Below are 20523 nucleotides of genomic sequence, written 5' to 3' on the forward strand. Positions count from 1 at the left end.
GTTAGCTTCTTGGGGGGTCTCACAACTCGGCGAGCTCTCTGTTCTCTTGGGACTTCAGGCTCTGGTGCCACAGGCTCTACTTCAGGAACACATTCTGACAGCATCACTGGTTCTGGAACATCAGTTTCTTCCTCTTCTGAGTGGATTCTCTGTGGTAATCCATAGTGGACAAAGTATTTTTCCATGAGCACCTTGGCCACAGTGGAGGCCTTTTGGTCTTTGGTGGGGAAAGCCTGGGCATAACGGGTGAAATGATCGGTTACCACCAGAACATTTCCCAATCCACTCAAATCGGGTTCGAGGCAGAGAAAGTCAATGCACACCAGATCCATTGGACCCTGACTCTGTAGGTGGCCCATTGGGGCAGCTTGATGGGGTAGAGTCTTCCTCTGGATGCATCGTGCACAAGAACGGCAATATTCCTCCACTTCTGCCCTCATACAGGGCCAATAGAACCGGCTTCTGACAAGCTGAAAAGTTCTCTCCGTCCCTAGATGGCCATGCTGGTCATGTAAGGCAATTAGTACCGTCTCTCGGTGCTTCTCTGGGAGAAACAACTGCCACTTATCTTCTGAGTTATCAGAGGGGACCCTTCGGTAGACCACTCCCTGATGTACTTGTAGCTTATCCAACTCTTTCCTCAGCAGGCGAGCCTCCTTGGAAGGGTGATGTCGAAGTCCCTCTGGATTCTCATTCTCCAAAGCTTCAAGGACCAATCTCCCCATGGGGTCTTCCAATTGGTCATAGCTCAGCACCTTTCTGGACAGCTTTGGCAGGAGTTCCTCTGCTAGTTGAATTACCCCACAGTAGGGTTGAGGGACTCCCACTGCGGTGACTCCTATCTCCTCTGCTCTGGAGCCCCCTCTTGCTTGAAACTCAGCACCCTGACAGAGTGCTCGCACTCCTTCCGGTGCTACCTGAGTCCAGTCTTCCCAGTCATCGACCATGACATGAGATCTTCGGGACAGGGCATCTGCATCCCTATTTCCAGCCCCTGGTCTGTATTTTAGACTGAAGTTGAATCCGGATAATGCAGCCAACCATCTGTGTCCGGTTGCATCTAACTTTGCAGTAGTGAAGAGGTAGGTCAGAGGATTGTTATCTGTCTTTACGGTAAACTCCGCCCCATAGAGATAGTCCTTCAGTTTGTCTACTACTGCCCATTTGAGGGCCAAGAACTCCAATTTATGAGTGGGGTAGTTCTTCTCCGAGGGAGTCAGGCTCCGGCTCACATAGGCCACTGGTCGCAGCTGCTCTTTATGCTCTTGATAGAGCACTCCGCCTAGGCCCTCATGACTGGCATCGACATGTAGCTCATATGGTCTGGTGGGGTCGGCATAGGCCAGGACTGGGGCCGTGGTAAGGCTCCTCTTCAAGGTTCGGAAAGCCTCTTCACACCTTGGGCTCCACTGATCTTGAACCGACTCACCGGCCCTCCTGGGTCCCAAACCATCCTCTTCTCCTTCAGTCTTGAGCAATTCGTTCAGTGGCTTGGCAATCCGGGCAAACCCATCCACAAATCTTCTATAATAGGAGCAGAACCCCAGGAAAGATCTGAGCTCTGTGACTGTTGTCGGTCTTGGCCAAGAGGTAACTGCCTCCAACTTCTCAGGGTCTGTAGCCACTCCCTTTTCAGACACTATGTGTCCCAGATAGTTCACAGAGGATTGGTAAAACCGGCACTTCTCGGGAGAAAGCTTGAGTCCCTCTTCGCTGAGTCTTCTCAACACCTTCTCCAACCTGGCCTCATGTTCTTCCAAAGTCTTCCCGAAGACAATGACATCGTCCAAGTACACAAGGACTTCTATGAGGTTCATGTCTCCAACTGTCTTCTCCATGAGGCGTTGAAAGGTAGCAGGGGCTCCAGACAGGCCCTGAGGCATTCTGTTGAATTCAAAGAATCCCACTGGGGTTATGAAAGCTGTCTTCTCTCGGTCTTCCTGGTGCATGGGGATTTGGTAGTACCCACTCTTGAGGTCCATTACACTGAACCACTTGGCACCAGCCAAACTCTGTAGGGCATCCTCTATTCTCGGTGTGGTATACTGGTCAGGGATGGTCCTCCTGTTGAGAGTCCTGTAGTCAATACAAAGCCTCAACGACCCATTCTTTTTCCTGACCACCACTATGGGGGAGGCATAGGGACTTCTAGACTCCCGAATCACACCAGTCTTCTTCAACTCTGCAAGCTGCTCCCTCAGATCCTCCAGGTCAGCTAGAGGGACCCGCCTAACCCTTTCCCTGAAGGGTTTGTCTTCTTGGAGGCGGATTCGGTGGGTGGCACTCCTGGCACATCCAACATCAAACTCATCCTTTGAGAAAATCCTCTCCCATCTAGTCAGCTGGGCCTTGGCTCTCTCCTTCCAGGCTCCAGGTAGGTCCGGGTTCTCCATGGAAAGTTTTTCCCAAACATCTCCTCCTTCACCCGTTCCTTTTACTTCAGACCAGCTGACTGGGGCCGCAGGACTCACCTGCCCCAACAGCATTCTGGCAGGGATCTCTATGGGTCTCTCCGTAGGGTTTCTCACACTCACTGGGACTCTTCCTCGAGCCTTCTTCAGGGCCTTGATTGAAATCACTTCCGGTATCACTTCCAGGCCTGAGTGATCCTCCCTTGGATCGGATTCCAGCATGACAAAGGGGCCAGGCTGCTCCCAGGTAAGCTTCACCGTGGCCCTGAGGCAGGCTACCTCTCCGGGCTGCAGCACCACTCCCTCTCTCCCAAGTCTCCACACCTTCCCTATCCCCTCTCCTGGGGTCTTCTGCTCTAGGACCAACCCAACCGTTGGTAGGCTGTCTTCAGCATGGGATGGATATTGGGATCTTGATGGTTACTCGTCTCCACTAGAGGGGTCAGAAGTCTTCGCACCAGATCCGTATTGGTCCCTATGATGAGGGACATCTTGCTGGCCCCGGGCGGTCTAGGACACACAACTGCCAGGGTGTCAAACACCTCCGTTTTCCCTGCCACAGATGGAACGAAGGTCAGCTTTATGGGCAGGTAACCATCATAGGGGAAACTCTGAGTTCCAAGGCCCCATATCTCCAGCTCTTCTATCTTCTGTATAGGCAAATGGCTCAAGTGCCTATCATAGAAGTCTCTGTACAACAAAGTCACTTGAGCTCCAGTGTCCAGGAGGGCCTTCGTGTAGACTCCTTCCACCTGAATGGAGACAGTGGGGGACGGGCCGACCAATTCTTCTGGGAAGGGCCGGGTTGAGGCCACCCTCTTCTGGGGACCCGTCTTCATCCAGTTGGTTTTTGACTTTACTCTTTTTCGAGCCTGGTATGCATTGACCCTCCCCACAGTAATGGGAGTACAAACCCGCTGAGGGATGTTATTGTCTCTTATTTGTAGACATTCCTTCTGAGGGGTCTGGTTTCCTCTCTCTCTCTTCCTTCTATTCAGTTTGGAGTTCACTGAAAGGCATGGGCACCCGGTTGACTCCCTCGCCGGGGCCCTCTGAAGTTTCCCGCCGGCTGGCGGTTATCTATCTTCTTCTTCTTGGGACTGGAACATCTACTGGCGAAGTGGCCACTGCCCCCGCAGTTGTAGCATAGCATCTCTTCTCGGTCTCGAGTGGGGCTTGGTGTTGGTGTATCTGGAAACAACTCCCTCCTAGGACTTGGTTTCTCGGCTCCCCCTTGACCTTTCGCCATCATAGCAGTCAACATCTCCATCACCTGGGACATCTGTAACTTCAAAGTGTCCAGCTCCTTATCTCTATGGCCGGTGTAACTATTGCTACCGGTTGGTTGACGGGCTCGGTGAGATGTTCTTCCCTTTTCTCTTCCAGTAGGGCCTCTTCCTCTCTGATCATTCGGATGAGGTCAGTGTACTCCAGATTCTTCCCATCCAGTCGGGCACGCAGTGTCCATGCAATAGGATCCATGGGTTGAGCTCCCCTCAGTACCTGTTGAGCACGGGCCTCATCTACTTTTCCTGGGCTGATCCCCTTCTTTAGGATCATCCTATGCAGGATTTTATCTAAACGTCCCATGTAGTCTGATAGTTTTTCACCTTTCTTCTGGTAGCAATGCTCTAACTGATAAGCAAGCTCAGAGATTTTCTCTGTCCCACCAAACACAGTCTGTAGTACATCTAGGTACTCCTGCGCATTACAGTCTGTCCTGCTCATCTTCAGGTTGCGAACGGCCTCTAGAGCAGGCCCCTTTAGACTTTCCACAATCCTCTGCTTCTTTCTGCGCTCTGGAACTTCCCATTCCTCTAGTGCCTGAGTTGCGCTATCTAACCAATCTTCAAATCCCTCTTCTTCCGAAGGTACAGGTTTCCTCCCTGAAAACATCCGGAGTTTTCTGTACCCCGACATCGGGTAATCTGTGGGATCCTTCTTGCACTGGGCCACAATCTCCCCCAGGACAGCACACAGTTCTGCGCTAAGGGTGGCCGGTGCTGATCTGAGACTCTCGGGTGAGGTACGGGCCGCAGCCTGCGGTGATCCCGTTGGCGATGGCTCCTCCTTTGTTGCATGCGCCAACCTATAGGATCTGTTGTCTTGTGTCCGTACACGGTTGCGCTTGCAAGCCTCCGGCATCCCATCCCAGTATTCCACTAGCGCATACTGATATGAGATGTCTGGGTCTGATTTTATCTCCATCACGCATGGTTCATGGTCTGGGGACACTGACTTCATTAACTCCTCTACGGTCTCTGTCGACCATTTCTCCCCTGGGAGGCTAATGACCACTGACTGACTTGGGTCGGCCTTAGCCGCTTCACACCATGCTCTGACTCCCTGTGGGTCCATGCCGGTACCTCTGGCGTGTTCACCGCTGTCTCAGAAATACCGGATTTACGAGCCCCCACGTATAGCGATACCCTCACTTAAGAGGGCCGCAAGTTTGGTTTGGGTCCTGAGCACAGCTCCGCCAACCCCCCGGCAATCTGCACTACCCACTCTGGCACAGTTAGTATCTAGCAATACACATTAAATCACTTATGCTCTAAATATGTGTGTGTGCGTGCGTGGGTAAATCAAGCTCATAGACAATCTTTGAAAGTATATAACTGACTTTACTTATTGTTTTTATAAAAGGAATAACATGAATCAAACATTTGGATTGCAACACATAATCAGGTCCCTGCAGTAACCAGTAATAAAGATAAACAGAGTAATCAGCATAATAAAGTATTGCTATGCAACTCTAGCGCTGCCCTTTTTCAGCTACTTCCCCACATGGGTAAACACCCAGCACTGTCTACCTATGCAGTCAGGCCTGACTGATCTAGATGGAAGTCCAGTAAAACAATATTCGCTAGCAATCTTTCGGTGGTGCACTTGAAGAACAACTTTGTAATCCAAACAAATAATAAAGATAAAGCATCTGTCTTTAAACAGCTCTCACCACCCGGACAAGTCCAAGTCCGGTTTCTCTGCCTTTTCGTCTAGGAACAGGAATCCACCGACCTCCGAGTCTTCAATCCTTCTGGTGTACAGCAGCAAGGAATGAGAAAATGTCTCTCAGGTGCAACTAGGCTGGCAGAGAGCTCTTTGGAAAAGAGCACAAGGCCCAGGCTTCAGGCCTTGTGCCTCAGCAGTTCAGCACAGATCTCCTCTTGCTTGAAGAGAGGGGGGTGTCCAAAGAGAGCGAACTAGGCCTCTCCCCCTCCTTATATTTCCTCCCCCATAAGTCTCTGGGGCATAACTCAAAGCATCCTGGGAACCAGCGGGGTTCTGGGAACAGTAGTTTTAAAGTTCTTAAAGAGACCCCGCTACAGTAAAGTAGTGAGTGTACAGCTTGTATAACAGTGTAAATTTGCTGTCCCCTCAAAAACACTCAACACACACCCATTAATGTCTAAACCACTGGCAACAAAAGTGTGCATATTAAATAAGGGCATTAACCAATGCATCCCATTGGGTAATACATTTAAAAAATAGCAAACAAAAGTTCTGGATGGCTTAACTCCAATGTAAAAATCCATATAAATGCAAAGGAGAAGGCCTTCAAAAAATTAAGAAAAGCCAATGTAGCACCAATATTTAAAAAGGGCCCAAAATACATCCCTGGGAATTACAGACCAGTTAGCTTAACATCAATAGTATGTAAACTCTTGGAGTGGATGATAAGGGACTATATACAAGATTTTAGTAATGAGAATGGTATCATTAGCAGTAATCAGCATGGATTCATGAAGAATCATTCTTGCCAAACCAATCTATTAACCTTCTATGAGGAGGTGAGTTGCCATCTAGATAAAGGAAGACCCGTGGATGTGGTGTATCTGGATTTTGCAAAAGCATTTGACACAGTTCCCCATAAACGTTTATTGTACAAAATAAGGTCCGTTGTCATGTACCATAGGGTGAGTACATGGATTGAAAACTGACTAAAAGGGCGGGTTCAGAGGGTGGTGATAAATGGGGAGGAATCGGAATGGTCAGAGGTGGGTAGTGGGGTCCCCCAAGGTTCTGTGCTGGGACCAATCCTATTTAATTTGTTCATAAACGACCTGGAGGATGTGTTGAACAGTTCAATCTCTGTATTTGCGGACGATACTAAGCTAAGCAGGGCAATAACTTCTCCGCAGGATATGGAAACCGTGCAAAAAGATCTGAACAAATTAATGGGGTGGGCACCTACATGGCAAATGAGGTTCAATGCAGAAAAATGTAAAATAATGCATTTGGGTGGCAAAAATATAAATGCAATCTATACACTGGGGGGGGGAACCTCTGGGTGAATCTAGGATGGAAAAGGACCTGGAGGTCCTAGTAGATGATAGCCTCAGCAATGGAATGCAATGCTAAGCTGCTGCTAACAAAGCAAACAGAATATTGGCATGCATTAAAAAGGGGATCAACTCCAAAGATAAAACAATAATTCTCACACTCTACAAGACTCTGGTCTGGCCGCACCTGGATTATGCTGTCCAGTTCGGGGCACCAGTTCTCAGGAAGGATGTACTAGAAATGGAGCGAGTACGAAGAAAGGCAACAAAGCTAATAAAGGGTCTGGAGGATATTAGTTATGAGGAAAGGTTGCGAGCAGTGAACTTATTCACTCTGGAGAAGAGGCGCTTGAGAGGGGATATAATTTCAATATACAAATACCATACTGGTGACCCCACAATATGAATAAAACTTTTTCGCAGAAGGGAGTTTAACAAGACTCGTGGCCACTCGTTAAAATTAGAAGAAAAGAGGTTTAACCTTAAACTACATAGAAGGGTCTTTACTGTACGAGTGGCAAGGATGTGGAATTCCCTTCCACAGGCAGTGGTCTCAGCAGGGAACATCGATAGTTTCAAGAAACAATTAGATAAGCACCTGAACGACCGCAACATACAGGGATATGCAATGTAATACTGACATATAATCACACACATGGGTTGGACTTGATGGACTTATGTCTTTTTTCAACCTCACCTACTATGTAACTATGTGAATACACCCCTAAAAAAAATGTCCAAATTGGGCCCAATTAGCGTGACTCATTAGTGTTACAAGGTCTCAAGTGTGGAGCAGGTCTGTTAAATTTGATGTTATTGCTCTCACTCTCTCATACTGGTCACTGGAAGTTCAACATGGCACCTCATGGCAAAGAACTCTCTGAGGATCTGAAAAAAAGGATTGTTGCTCCACATAAAGATGGCCTAGGCTATAAGAAGATTTCCAAGACCCTGGAACTAAGCTGCAGTACGGTGGCCAAGACCATACAGCGGTTTAACAGGACAGGTTCCACTCAGAACAGGCCTCGCCATGGTCGACAAAAGAAGCTGAGTGCATGTATTCAGCGTCAAATCCGGAGGTTATCTTTAGGAAATAGACGTATGAGTGCTGGCAGCATTGCTGCAGAGGTTGAAGGGGTTTGGGGTCAGCCTGCCAGTGCTCAGACCATACGCCGCACACTGCATTAAATTGGTCTGCATGGCTGTTGTCCCAGAAGGAAGCCTCTTCTAAAGATGATGCACAAGAAAGCCCGCAAACAGTTTGCTGAAAACAAACAGACTAAGGACATGGATTACTGGAACCATGTCCTGTGGTGTGATGAGACCAAGATAAAGTTATTTGGTTCAGATGGTATCAAGCGTGTGTGGCATCAACCAGGAGAGGAGTAGAAAGACAAGTGTGTCTTGCCTACAGTTAAGCATGGTGGTGGGAGTGTTATGGTCTGCGGCTGCATGAGTGCTGCTGGCACTGGGGAGCTACAGCTTATTGAGGGAACCATGAATGCCAACATGTACTGTGACATACTGAAGCAGAGCATGATCCCCTCTCTTCAGAGACTGGGCCGCAGGGCAGTATTCAAACATGATAAGGGTTAAGGCAGTGCTGGAAAATAATGGTGGTCACACAAAATATTGACACTTTGGGCCCAATTTGAACATTTTTACTTAGGGGTGTACTCACTTTTGTTGCCAGTGGTTTAGACATTAATGGCTATTTGTTGAGTTATTTTGAGGGGACAGCAAATTTACATTGTTATTCAAGCTGTACACTCACTACTTTACGTTGAAGCAAATTGTCATTTCTTCAGCGTTGTCACTTGAAAATATGTAATAAAATATTTACAAAAAATGTGAGGGGTGTACTGACTTTTGTGAGATACTGCATATACTGAAAAAAATGATACTTAATTATATATATATATATATATATATATATATATATATACACACACATACATACATATACACACACACGCACACACACACGCACGCACGCACGCACGCACGCACACACACACACACACTGAAAAAAAAAAAAAGGAGTCAGAAGTAGGGATGAGCTCGATGTTTGGGTTGAACTTTAAAATGTGTAAAATGGACCCTCGCGCCACTATGTGCTAGACGTGAAATAAATCTACGTGCAAAACAAAGTATAATGTAACAATCTGTGGAATAACAAAAGTGCAAGTGCTACTAAATGAAACAGAAAATGCAGCGGGACAAAATAGTAAACACAAACTATCACTTAAATAATTAAAAAAGAGTCCTGCGCAAATAATGCCACAAAAAATGAATAATGTATAAAAATGTGAAAAAAACATGTGAAAAAATGTGTTTTTTTCACATTTTTATACATTATTCATTTTTTGTGGCATTATTTGCGCAGGACTCTTTTTTAATTATTTGGGTTGAACTTTAATTTGACTCGAACATTGGGTGTTCGCCCGTTCGCAGAACAGCGAACATTATGGGGCATTCGCGAGAAATACGAGTGCCACGGAACGCCCTATAATGCACTGCGATCTCGCAGTGCATTGCTGTATGATGATCGGCTAAAGCATGCACCTGACCTGCATGCTTTGGCCAATCACAGTGCGCTCTGCTAAGAGAGCCATAATTAGCTAAAGGAAGGGTGCCTTTGGTCAATCATGGCTCAGAGGGACTAAGTCCACGCCCCACACTATATAAAGCTGCTTACAAGGCGGCTGTGTGTAGTGCTGTTGGCGTGGACAGTGAGATAGTTTGAGTTAGATTAAGCAGGCAGGTTATTCAGTGGCAGTGTATTTGATATATGAATACAGTCTAGTATGAGATATATATATATATATATATATATATATATATATATATAATATACTATCCATAGATTGGGAGATCCTGCTTCTCTGAACCATGGGAGCTATACTCCTCTATATGGGAGAACATGAGGTCTCCACCATGACACAGGTGGTCACTAATGAGAGGTACTTACTGAGGGAGTGGGGTGCTCCACCCAAAAGGATTTGGTTAGAAGCCATACAATAGACAAACAAGATATTTGGGGGGCACACCCTAAAAAATGCATAAAGATGGTGCTGCCATAAGACCATACAACAGAACACAAATATTACAGCGCACATGTGCAAAACTAACATTTACCTCCAGCAAGGCTATATAAAAACACCTAGACATTTTCAAAAAAACATATCAAAAAATATGGGGATTTGGTCACACCATATTGCTATATGGTGCTTAAGCACATGAGCTGTAGCAAAATATTCATACTTATTATCGTTATATAATTACCTTTTTTCAGAGCCTTGGTTCTATGTTTCTCTTTTCATCTGCTCTGTGCAAGAACAACTTTATCCTTAATAGGGATGAGCCGAACACCCCCCGGTTCGGTTCGCACCAGAACTTTAGAACGGACCCCAAATTCGTACGAATGTTAGAACCCCATTGAAGTCTATGGGACTTAAACGTTCGAAATTAAAAGTGCTAATTTTAACGGCTAATATGCAAGATACTGTCCTAAAAAGGGTTTGGGGACCTGGCTCCTGCCCCAGGGGACATGGGTCAATGCCTAAAATGTTTTTAAAAATGGCCGTTTTGGCGGGAGCACTGATTTTAATGGCCATTAAAGTGAAAAAAAAAGTGAAATATTCCTTTAAATATGGTGCCTGGGGGGTGTCTGTAGTATGCCTGTGAAGTGCCACGTGTTTCCCGTGTTTAGAACAGTCCCTGCACAAAATGACATTAAACGGAAATAACACCATTTAAAACTGCTTGCGGTTTTAATGTTATATCTGGTTCCTGCAATATGGTTGAAAATCATTGAGAAAAATGGCATGGGTAGCCCTCCCTGCCCATTACCAGCCTATTTGGGTCTTGTACGCATATTAAGGGGAACCCTGTACCCATATTTAAAAAAGGAAATGCATGTGGCCCCCAGGCCCTATATACTCAGAACAGCAGTATACAGGCGGTGCAAACAAGACAGGGACTTTGTAGGTTTGTTGTGTTAAGTTGAATCTGTTTGTAATTTTCAACTGGTACATTTTTAAAGTGTAGCTCCAGTCAAAAAAAATATTTTTAAGCTTTTTGGAAAACATAGGGAAGGGTTATCACCCCTGTATAATTTTTTTTGTCGTCCATCTTTTTTCATCTCACTTGCTGTTGTCTTCTTCCGTTTGCAAGTAGGAGATGTTTGTAAGTTGGATGTTTGAAAGTAGGGGCCTGCCCTATATGCTCTGCAGAAATGGCGGAACAAGGTGTTGGTTTTGCCACAACATTGTAAGCCCTCAAAGTGACTCTTGGTGGGCGCTGGAGCGCCCTGCTGTGAAGGATTATATCAAGAATTGTAATTACATGCCATTGTTGAACAGTGGTAGAAAAATTGACCTTTGGTGGTTGTGGTGCTGGTGCCACAACACTATAAGTCCTCACCGTTACTCTGGGTGGGCACAGGAAGGGGCCCTCCTGTGAAATATTATATCAAGAATTGTAATTACATGTCCCTGTTAAACAGGGGCAGAAAAATTTGGCCTTAGGCACTGGTGCTGGTGCCACCACACTGCAACCTCTCCCATATACTCTAGTTTTATTGCAGGAATTAGCCCTGCTGCAAAGCATTGCATCAAAAATTGTACTTAAACGCCCCTGTTAAACAGGGGCAGAAAAATTGGGCCTTAGGCACTGGTGCCACCACACTGCAACCTCTTCTATATACTCTAGTTTTATTGCAGGAATTATCCCTGCTGCAAAGCATTGCATCAAAAATTGTAATTAAACGCCCCTGTTAAACAGGGGCAGAAAAATTGGGCCTTAGGCACTGGTGCTGGTGCCACCACACTGCAACCTCTGCCATATACTCTTGTTTTATTGCAGGAATTAGCCCTGCTGCAAAGCATTGCATCAAAAATTGTACTTAAACGCCCCTGTTAAACAGGGGCAGAAAAATTGGGCCTTAGGCACTGGTGCTGGTGCCACGACACTGCAACCTCTCCCATATACTCTTGTTTGATTGCAGGAATTAGCCCTGCTGCAAAGCATTGCATCAAAAATTGTACTTAAATGCCCCTGTTAAACAGGGGCAGAAAAATTGGGCTGATGGCATCACCCAGAACCAGAAATGTTCTTCCAACATATCAGCGGAGGAGGAAGAGGATAGACAATCAACATAACAGGACAGTCACTCAGCATCAGCATAGGCAGTCTTGAAGGGATGTGATATTTCAAAACAAATTATTCTGTTACATCAGCTTCAGGTGCTTGGTAGCTGTGGGTGATCCAAGACTGATTCATCTTGATGAAGGTCAGTCGATCAACTGATTCGGTGGACAGGCGCACCCTGTGATCGGTAACAAAGCCACCAGCAGCACTGAAGGTGCGTTCCGAAAGAACGCTGGATGCAGGACAGGCCAGTAGCTCAATTGCATACTGTGCAAGCTCTGGCCAGTGATCCATCCTCAAGACCCAGTAAGCCAGAGGATTTTTGGTGGGAAAGGTGTCCAAGTCTGACCTTGCCCCTAGGTATTCCTGCACCATGTAAATCAGACGCTGGCGATGGGTGCTGGAACCGATCATACCTTGAGGCTGCGGACTAAAAAATTGTCTGAAAGCATCAGTCAGACGGCCACCTTCTCCACCGCTCCTTCTGACCGATGCCTCAGCAACATGTTGTCCAGGACCAGGAGTTTGTAACCTCCCAGTCTCTGGGAACGCGTTGCACAGACCTTTCTGCAAGGCCTCCCGGAGATGTCTCATCCTCTGCTCCCTCTGCGATGGCAAGATAAGGTCGGCAACCTTACCCTTGTACCGTGGATCAAGGAGAGTGGCCAGCCAGTAATGGTCCCTCTCCTTGATCCGAAGAATACGAGGATCCTTCCGCAGGCTTTGCAGGATCAGGGAGGCCATGCAGCGTAGGTTAGCTGAGGCATTCGGTCCGGAGTCCTCTGGGTCACTAAGGACAACATGATCCGCAGCTACCTCCTCCCAGCCACGTACAAGTCCACGTGTTTCTTGGGACTGTAAATCATCCCTACAAGACTGCTGCTGCTGCTGCTGAGTGCCAGCCTCCACCTCCATGCTGACACAATCATCCTCCTCCTCCTCTTCCTCCTCCTCATCCTCTTCCTGTGTGATGGGTGGCACAGCAGGAACACTGTCTGGATAAAGGGGGCCTTGAGAGGCAAGGAAGTCCTCCTCTTCCTGCCTCTGTTCTGCCTCAAGTGCCCTGTCCATTATTCCACGCAGCGTATGCTCCAAGAGGTGGACAAGAGGTACAGTGTCACTGATGCATGCACTGTCACTGCTCACCATCCTTGTGGTCTCCTCAAACGGTGACAGGACAGTGCATGCATCCCTGATCATGCCCCACTGGCGTGGTGAGAAAAAACCGAGCTCCCCTGACCCTGTTCTGGTGCCGTAGTCGCACAGGTACTCATTGTACTCATTGATGGCCCTCTGCTGTGTGTGCAGCCACTGCAGCATGGCCAACGTTGAGTTCCATCTGGTGGGCATGTCACATATAAGGCGGTTCTTGGGCAGGTTCAACTCCTTTTGGAGCTCAGCCAGCCGAGCACAGGCATTAAATGATCGGTGGAAATGCACACAGACTTTCCTGGCCTGCTTCAGGACATCCTGTAAGCCGGGGTACCTGCCCAAGAACCGCTGCACCACCAGGTTAAGGACGTGAGCTACACAGGGCACATGGGTCAGTTGTCCCTGTCGGAGGGCGGAGAGGAGGTTGGTGCCATTGTCACAAACCACCATTCCTGGCTTAAGCTGGCGTGGCGTCAACCACCTCTCGGCCTGCCCCTGCAGAGCTGACAAAACATCCGCCCCAGTGTGGCTCCTGTCCCCCAAACAAACCAGCGCAAGCACGGCATGGCATCGTTTGCCTGCGTACTTGCGTAGCCCCTGGAACGCCTACAGAGCACTGGAAGAGGCCATGGACGAAGAAGAAGAGGAGGGGGTGGAGGAGAGAGGTGTGTCACAACCAATAGTAGCATTTTGGAGGCGTGGTGGCGGAACAGCCTCCAACACTACTGCACCTTGTCCTGCATCCTTCCCAGCTGCCAGAAGAGTGACCCAATGGGCCGTGAAAGACAGGTAACGTCCCTGTCCATGCCTGCTGGACCATGAGGCAGCGGTAATATGCACCTTACCGCTGACCGCCCTGTCCAGCGAGGCAAGGACATTGCCTTCCACATGCCGGTAGAGAGCCGGAATCGCCATCCGTGAGAAAAAGTGGCGTTTGGGGACCTGCCATTGAGGAACTGCACATTGTACAAACTCATGGAAGGGGGCCAAGTCTACCAACTGAAAAGGCAGCAGTTGAAGTGCTAGCAATTTAGCCAAGCTAGCATTCAACCGCTGGGCATGTGGATGGCTGGGAGTGAACTTCTTTCGCCGGTCCAGCAGCTGGGGCAGGGACATTTGCCTGCTATAATCGGACGTGGGTGTACCGCTAGCAGAGTTCCCGGAAGCACTTGGCTGTGACACACCTAATTCTACACCTTCATTCCTCTCAGAGCAGGTTTCAGAGAGGACTGAAGGTCTAGTGGGGTTGGAGATGCCAGCTGATGAGGAGCAAGGAGAGGTCTGCTTTGTTCTTTGGTGTGGGTCTTTGAGGTACGCTTGCCAACGAGCTGCATGGCAGGTCAACATATGTCTGGTCAAGCATGTGGTGCCCAAACGGCTGATGTTTTGGCCACGTGAGATACGCTTGAGACATATGTTGCAAATAGCAGCGGTACGATCTGATGCACTCGTCTCAAAAAAGGCCCACACCAAAGAACTTTTAGAATAACGCGCAGAGGCAGCGCCCTGCACAGGCGGAGCTCTGCGGTGTGATTCAGTCGGTGTGCTGCCCCTAAGCTGGCCCCCGGAGGGCATCCTGCCTCGTTGGACATGTGCCACCTCCTCCTCCTCCTCTCTCCTTCCAGGCACCCACGTGGAGTCAGTGCCCTCATCATCCCCTCCCTCTTCATCGCTGTAGCAAACCTGGCAGTATGCTGCAGCTTGTGGAACATGACTGCCAGATTGCTGTCCTTCTTGAGCATCCCCTCTCTCTGCGCTCACGCTACTGCCTTCCTCTAGCTGAGTGGCATCATCAGAGCCCACAAACGTGGTGGGTCTAGGGAAGGATTCACTGATGATGACATTGAGAGGAGGGAAGACGATGCGTTGGCAGCTGCTTTGCTAGTACCCTGAGACTGGGTGAGAGAGGATGAGGAGGATGAAGAGGGCTTGGTCATCCACTCTACCAAGTCGTTGGCATGTTGCGGCTCAACATGTCCAGCTGCCGAAAAGAAGGACAAGCGTGTCCCATGGCCACGTGCTGATGACAATGCACCGCGTCCACGACCAGCACTGTTGTCTCTAGACACAGAGCCTGCTTGCCCTCTTTTATCGGCTCGCGCCTGTCTGCCTCTCCTTGCTGGCCTTCCAGACATGGTAATGGCCTGAAGGGAGTTGGGTAAAAAAGCAGTTGGGTAGTGTATATTGTGCTAGAGGCACACAACACCCACTAACTCCTGCAGATGCCTTTATTATAGAACACCAGAGATAAAGGGGTATATACAGATGTATACTGTGCTGTGCTGGAGGCACACACAACTTCCAATAACTCCTGCAGATGGCAAGTGGGCTCAAATAGAGAACAGCTATGTAGGTGGATATAGCGGTATGTACTGGGTACAGAGCATGCAGACAGCACGCACAAGCTCCTAACACTACTGACTGCAAGCTCTATTATAAAAGATAGATCACTAGCTATATAGGTGAGGTGAATATAGCGGTGTATACTGCGGTCAGGGCATGCAGACAACAACCACTACACAACAGCAAGATCGAAAATCGTCCGAAAATGATCGGTGTGTACTGTGTTGAAGGTACACAGAACACCCTCTAACTCCTGCAGATGCCTTTATTATAGAACATCAGAGATAAAGGGGTATATACAGATGTATACTGTGCTGTGCTGGAGGCACACAACTTCCAATAACTCCTGCAGATGGCAAGTGGGCTCAAATAGAGAACAGCTATGTAGGTGGATATAGCGGTATGTACTGGGTACAGAGCACGCAGACAGCACGCACAAGCTCCTAACACTACTGACTGCAAGCTCTATTATAAAAGATAGATCACTAGCTATATAGGTGAGGTGAATATAGCCGTGTATACTGCGGTCAGGGCACGCAGACAACAACCACTACACAACAGCAAGATCGAAAATCGGCCGAAAACGATCGGTGTGTACTGTGTTGAAGGTACACAGAACACCCACTGCTTCAGACGCCAAAACACTACACAAGGCCGCCGTGCTGGCGGCCTTATATAGTGTGGGGCGTGCACTACACAGCCTGAGCTATGATTGGCCACAGGCATCCTGCCTGTGGCCAATCATGGCTCTCCTCGCTGCTGGCGCTGCGATTGGCCAAGCATGCGGGGTCACAGTGCATGCTTGGCCAATCATGAGCCAGCAATGCACTGCGCCATCGCAGTGCATTGTGGGCCGTGAGCGCCACACGAATTTGGCGCGAACGGACTAAAATGTTCGGACTTCGCCGAACGGACGAACAGCCGATGTTCGAGTCGAACGTATGTTCGACTCGAACACGAAGCTCATCCCTAATCCTTAACAGGTATTAAAATCTCTGTTAACTATAACTTTACATATAATAGACACTATAAACATTTGCTTTCATAGACTTTTTGTCTACATTTTACAGGGCTCCTCTTTTCCCAACCCCGTGGGTCCTCAGGCGCCCTCCTTTTAGGCCACCCCTCCTATTGTGGAGGAGGGGGGTTTCTGGGCTAGTGGTGGGTTCCTTCCTGGGTGTGACATCTGTGAACATCTACACATATTTGTGCAACTTGGGGTCTCCAGGGTGTGAACTTAAAGGAATCTATACCCGTGCATGTTTTTAAAGATACAATTATTGGAATGTTGACTACACAACTACGATATCTGTAAGTGTTCTCCCTTTCCGACACTATACTTCAAAAATGCTATATTCTATTTAATGTCATTATTATTTGCTTATTCATTCATTACTCTATTTTAGAGATATGATTTCTTCTCGCATATACCCCTAAAGAAGGAGGCAACTTAGCACTCTGAAACGCATCGGGGTGAGAGACTATAAACTGTATTGTATATTTTATATGTTTAGCAGTGTATAAATTTATAGATATGTTCAAACATTCCTTGTTTTTATACATATATTTTCTAAATAAATGTTTTTGATACTATTAACACACTTTACCAATATCCTTTGAAATAATATAGTGCGTTAAAAGCCTACCATATAGGGGATTTTTTCTTGTTCTCCTATACAGGGAGGGGTGATTGTGTTACTCTGCTCAGTTTATGAATGGACAGGAGCCGCTGTCTTCTGTCCATTCATCTTCAATGCTGAGAAAGGGACTGGGGAATCAATGTCCTCAGTCCCTTTTCCTGTCTCAAAGAGGAGCTGTCATAGGTCTGTTTAGATCCCTGATATCTCACTAAAACCCAACAGTGTTAATTTTTTTTTTAAAAATGCAAAAGATATGTTAAAGTGAAGTTGTAAACAAAAATGATAAAAAATATAAAATAAAAAACTACTGACACCACCCCCCTGCCCTACCAACACTGTCAACTGCCCCAACCCCCCCCCCCCCCCCCCCCCCAAAAAAAAAAGCACTGTGAAAAAAATATTTGAAAAAATAATTTAAAGAAAATAATAAACAAAAAAATTTTAAAAAATAGAGAAAATAATAAAAACAAAAAGCTGCTGACACTGCGCCCCTCTGACATCCATACTCTGACTGCGCCCCTCTGACATCCACAGACTGGCCCCCTCTGACATCCAGACTGGCCCCCTCTGACATCCCATCCACAGACTGGCCCCCTCTGACATGACATCCCATCCACAGACTGGCCCCCCCTCTGACATCCCATCCACCGTCCACCGACCTGTAGCGGCCGGCGGCAAAAAAATGGGAAATTCAATTTCCCGGGACAAACCGAATTTCCCGGGACATTTTCCGCGACAAATGTCCTAATCCCAGGAATGTCCCGGAAAATTCGGGACAGTTGGCAACTATGTATTCGCACAGCAAAGTACAGCAAAGCAGCACATCGCACTGCTGTACATTTCCGTGAATGAAGTGCTGTCTTGTACACTCCAAATAAAGTTTGTGCAGAAAAAAAAGGGAGCCATGTGATGCACTGAATCATGCACCACACTGCCCCCTATCACAGCCAGCAATTGAAGAAATTCTTGCACTGTTAGGAGATATTGTTATAAAAAATATATATATGTTTGGGGGTTATAAATAATTTTCTAGCAAAAAAAAGTCTTTAAAGCGGGATCCCACCCTAAAGTGGAACCTCCGCTGATCGGATCCCTCCCCCCCTCCGGTGTCACAATTGACACCTTTCAGGGGGGAGGGGCATGGAGATACCTGTCAAAGACAGGTATTTACACCCACTTCTGGGCATAGACTCCCGTGGGAGTCTACGCCATTTCCTGCCCTGCCGCGCTGTCTGCTGGGACACACACGGGTCCCAGTGACAGCGCGGAGATTTCCTATTGCGCGGCGCGACTCGCGCATGCGCAGTAGGGAACCGGGAAGTGAAGCCGATTCGCTTCACTTCCTGATTCCCTCACCTAGAATGGTGGCGGCAGCAGCCGAGAGATCGATCGGCCTCGGCTGCCGGCATCGCTGGAACCCGGGACAGGTGAGTGTCCATTTATTAAAAGTCAGCAGCTGTAGTATTTATAGCTGCTGGCTTTTAATATTTTTTTTTTTGGTGGAATCCCTCTTTAACTTGTAAACAACAAATCTCAGAAAGAGGTTCGGTCCTTAAAGGGATTGTAAAGTGAATTTTTTTTTTAAAATAACAAACATGTTATACTTACCTCCACTGTGCAGCTTGTTTTGCACAGAGTGGCCCCGAACCTGCTCTTCTGGGGTCCCTCGGCGGCTTTCTCGGCTTCCTCCCGCAGGCAATTCTCACGTTCATGCGAGCTCTCTCGTATGGTGAGAAGCATCTGCGGGCGTGCTCCCATGATACAGCCGGCGGCTATAGCAGCTCTCTGTATCACATGGCCCCGCCTCCGGCGCGCCGCGTCAGTGGATGTGATTGACAGCAGAGCGAGCCAATGGCTGCGCTGCTTTCCATCCATCCACTCCAGCTAATCAGCGGCCAGGCTGAACGGTGGAAAGGACGGCGGGGGCGAGTGCGGGATTTTCGAGGGGTGAGGTAGGTAAAGCGGGGGGGCTGGGGGCGCAGGCACTGTCAGATGTTTTTTCACCTTAATGCATAGGGCAATCCTTTAAGTGGTTGAAAAGATTGAAAAAGGCCCCAGCGAGATTTGAACTCGCGACCCCTGGTTTACAAGACCAGTGCTCTAACCCCTGAGCTATGGAGCCTATGGAGAAAAGTATACACCTATGTTTGTCATACATGAGATTTTTCCAGCCTTCAGCAAATAGAAACTGTAATGTAAATCATAGTTCAGTAATCTAGGTATACACACAGTTTTATTCTTTTTATTTTTTTTTTACCATTTAGCTGGTGGGTTGAATGTAAAAAACCCCTCACAGATCCCTGCATCCACGCAAGAGATGTGGTTGCAGGAATCTCCCCCACTGCGCTATTGTATTCTGACAGCGGGGACTCCACTGATCAGCACAGCAGCCTTTGGGTACAGCCTGCTGATTAAATGCTGCTCTACTAGCTGGACCGTTTGACAGAAGCCAGTTGTTAGACCGGCTTCTGTTGAATGGAGAGATACAAACACATTAAAATTCAGTCCATTCCTGCTGAACTGGCCTGGTTTAACACACCTCTCACATTACAAATACAACTTTTATCTTATTAAAAGCAATGCATCATCTTTGGATTTTTTTTTCTTAGATATACACCTAATAGACATGAGATTATATCATCTTTTTTACATTTGTAATCGGAGTCTTCAAGTGGGAAATGCAATATTACTTAAGAAACAAGGCCTGAGGTGTGCCATGGCCTGGATAGTCAGTATGCCTGAAAAGAGGGCAAAAAGACACAAGTTTAGGTGGAAAAGGGAAGGTAAAGATCCCATCCATAAAATGACGTATGTCCAAACACCAACAGTAAGTAACCAGTAAGTATCCGCTGTGAGAGTAGAACCCACCGACTCCTGACCTGGAGATGAGAAGGAACCCCCTTAGAGCCTGCAAGCTACGGAAACCCAATTGAACGTCCCGTGAAGAATAGGATGAGCCTGATACCCAAGGTAACCCAGACATGAGAATGAACTGCTTGTGAATGAGAGGATACGTGGGGAAAAGGGAGCAAGGGCTAACCAAAGAACCCCTGCAAGAGGATGGCTGAGCAGACTGAAAATACCTACAACGGACACCAGAAGTAGCACCGTGAAACACCCCCTCCCCTGGCCTACCCATACTTGGTAAGAGGAAGTGAGAGGGTGAGTGCCAAAAATACAAGTGATAGGAGAGGAAAAGCTGGCTGCCCGATGGATGTGATGGAGTAGGTGCCATGGCAAGAAGCATCATCAACATGGAGACACCAAGACAGACTGGTCCCACCGGATGCGAACAGGTCATGCTTCAGCCTGAGAGCTATCAACCAAGACCGAATCCTTAACCGAGGAAGGAGAGTCAGACTCCAACCCAGGGAAATAAGTCCCATGGCATGTTACAGCCATGCCCAAGTGACTGAAGCCCCCCCCCCCCCCACCTGGAACAGACCGGGGATCAGCAAAGATGACTGGACCGATGTCCCTGAGCAGTACTCCAGGCAACCTCCTAGACACAAGCTCGGAGCTGAGAGTGGAATCCAGAATCAT

At 47.7% G+C, this 20523-nt stretch overlaps 1 non-coding gene across 1 annotated transcript; it reads right to left on the bottom strand.

The window, feature by feature from the left end:
- Positions 1–19029: 19029 nt before the first annotated feature.
- TRNAT-UGU (transfer RNA threonine (anticodon UGU)) lies at positions 19030–19102 on the bottom strand. Its single transcript has one exon. It is a non-coding gene; the product is annotated as a tRNA-Thr (tRNA).
- Positions 19103–20523: the final 1421 nt, after the last annotated feature.

The sequence above is a fragment of the Lithobates pipiens genome, unplaced genomic scaffold, assembly GCF_037356315.1.
Source record: "Lithobates pipiens isolate NorthernLeopardFrog02 unplaced genomic scaffold, aLitPip1_a1.2 Scaffold_10, whole genome shotgun sequence".
NCBI classification, from domain to species: domain Eukaryota; kingdom Metazoa; phylum Chordata; class Amphibia; order Anura; family Ranidae; genus Lithobates; species Lithobates pipiens.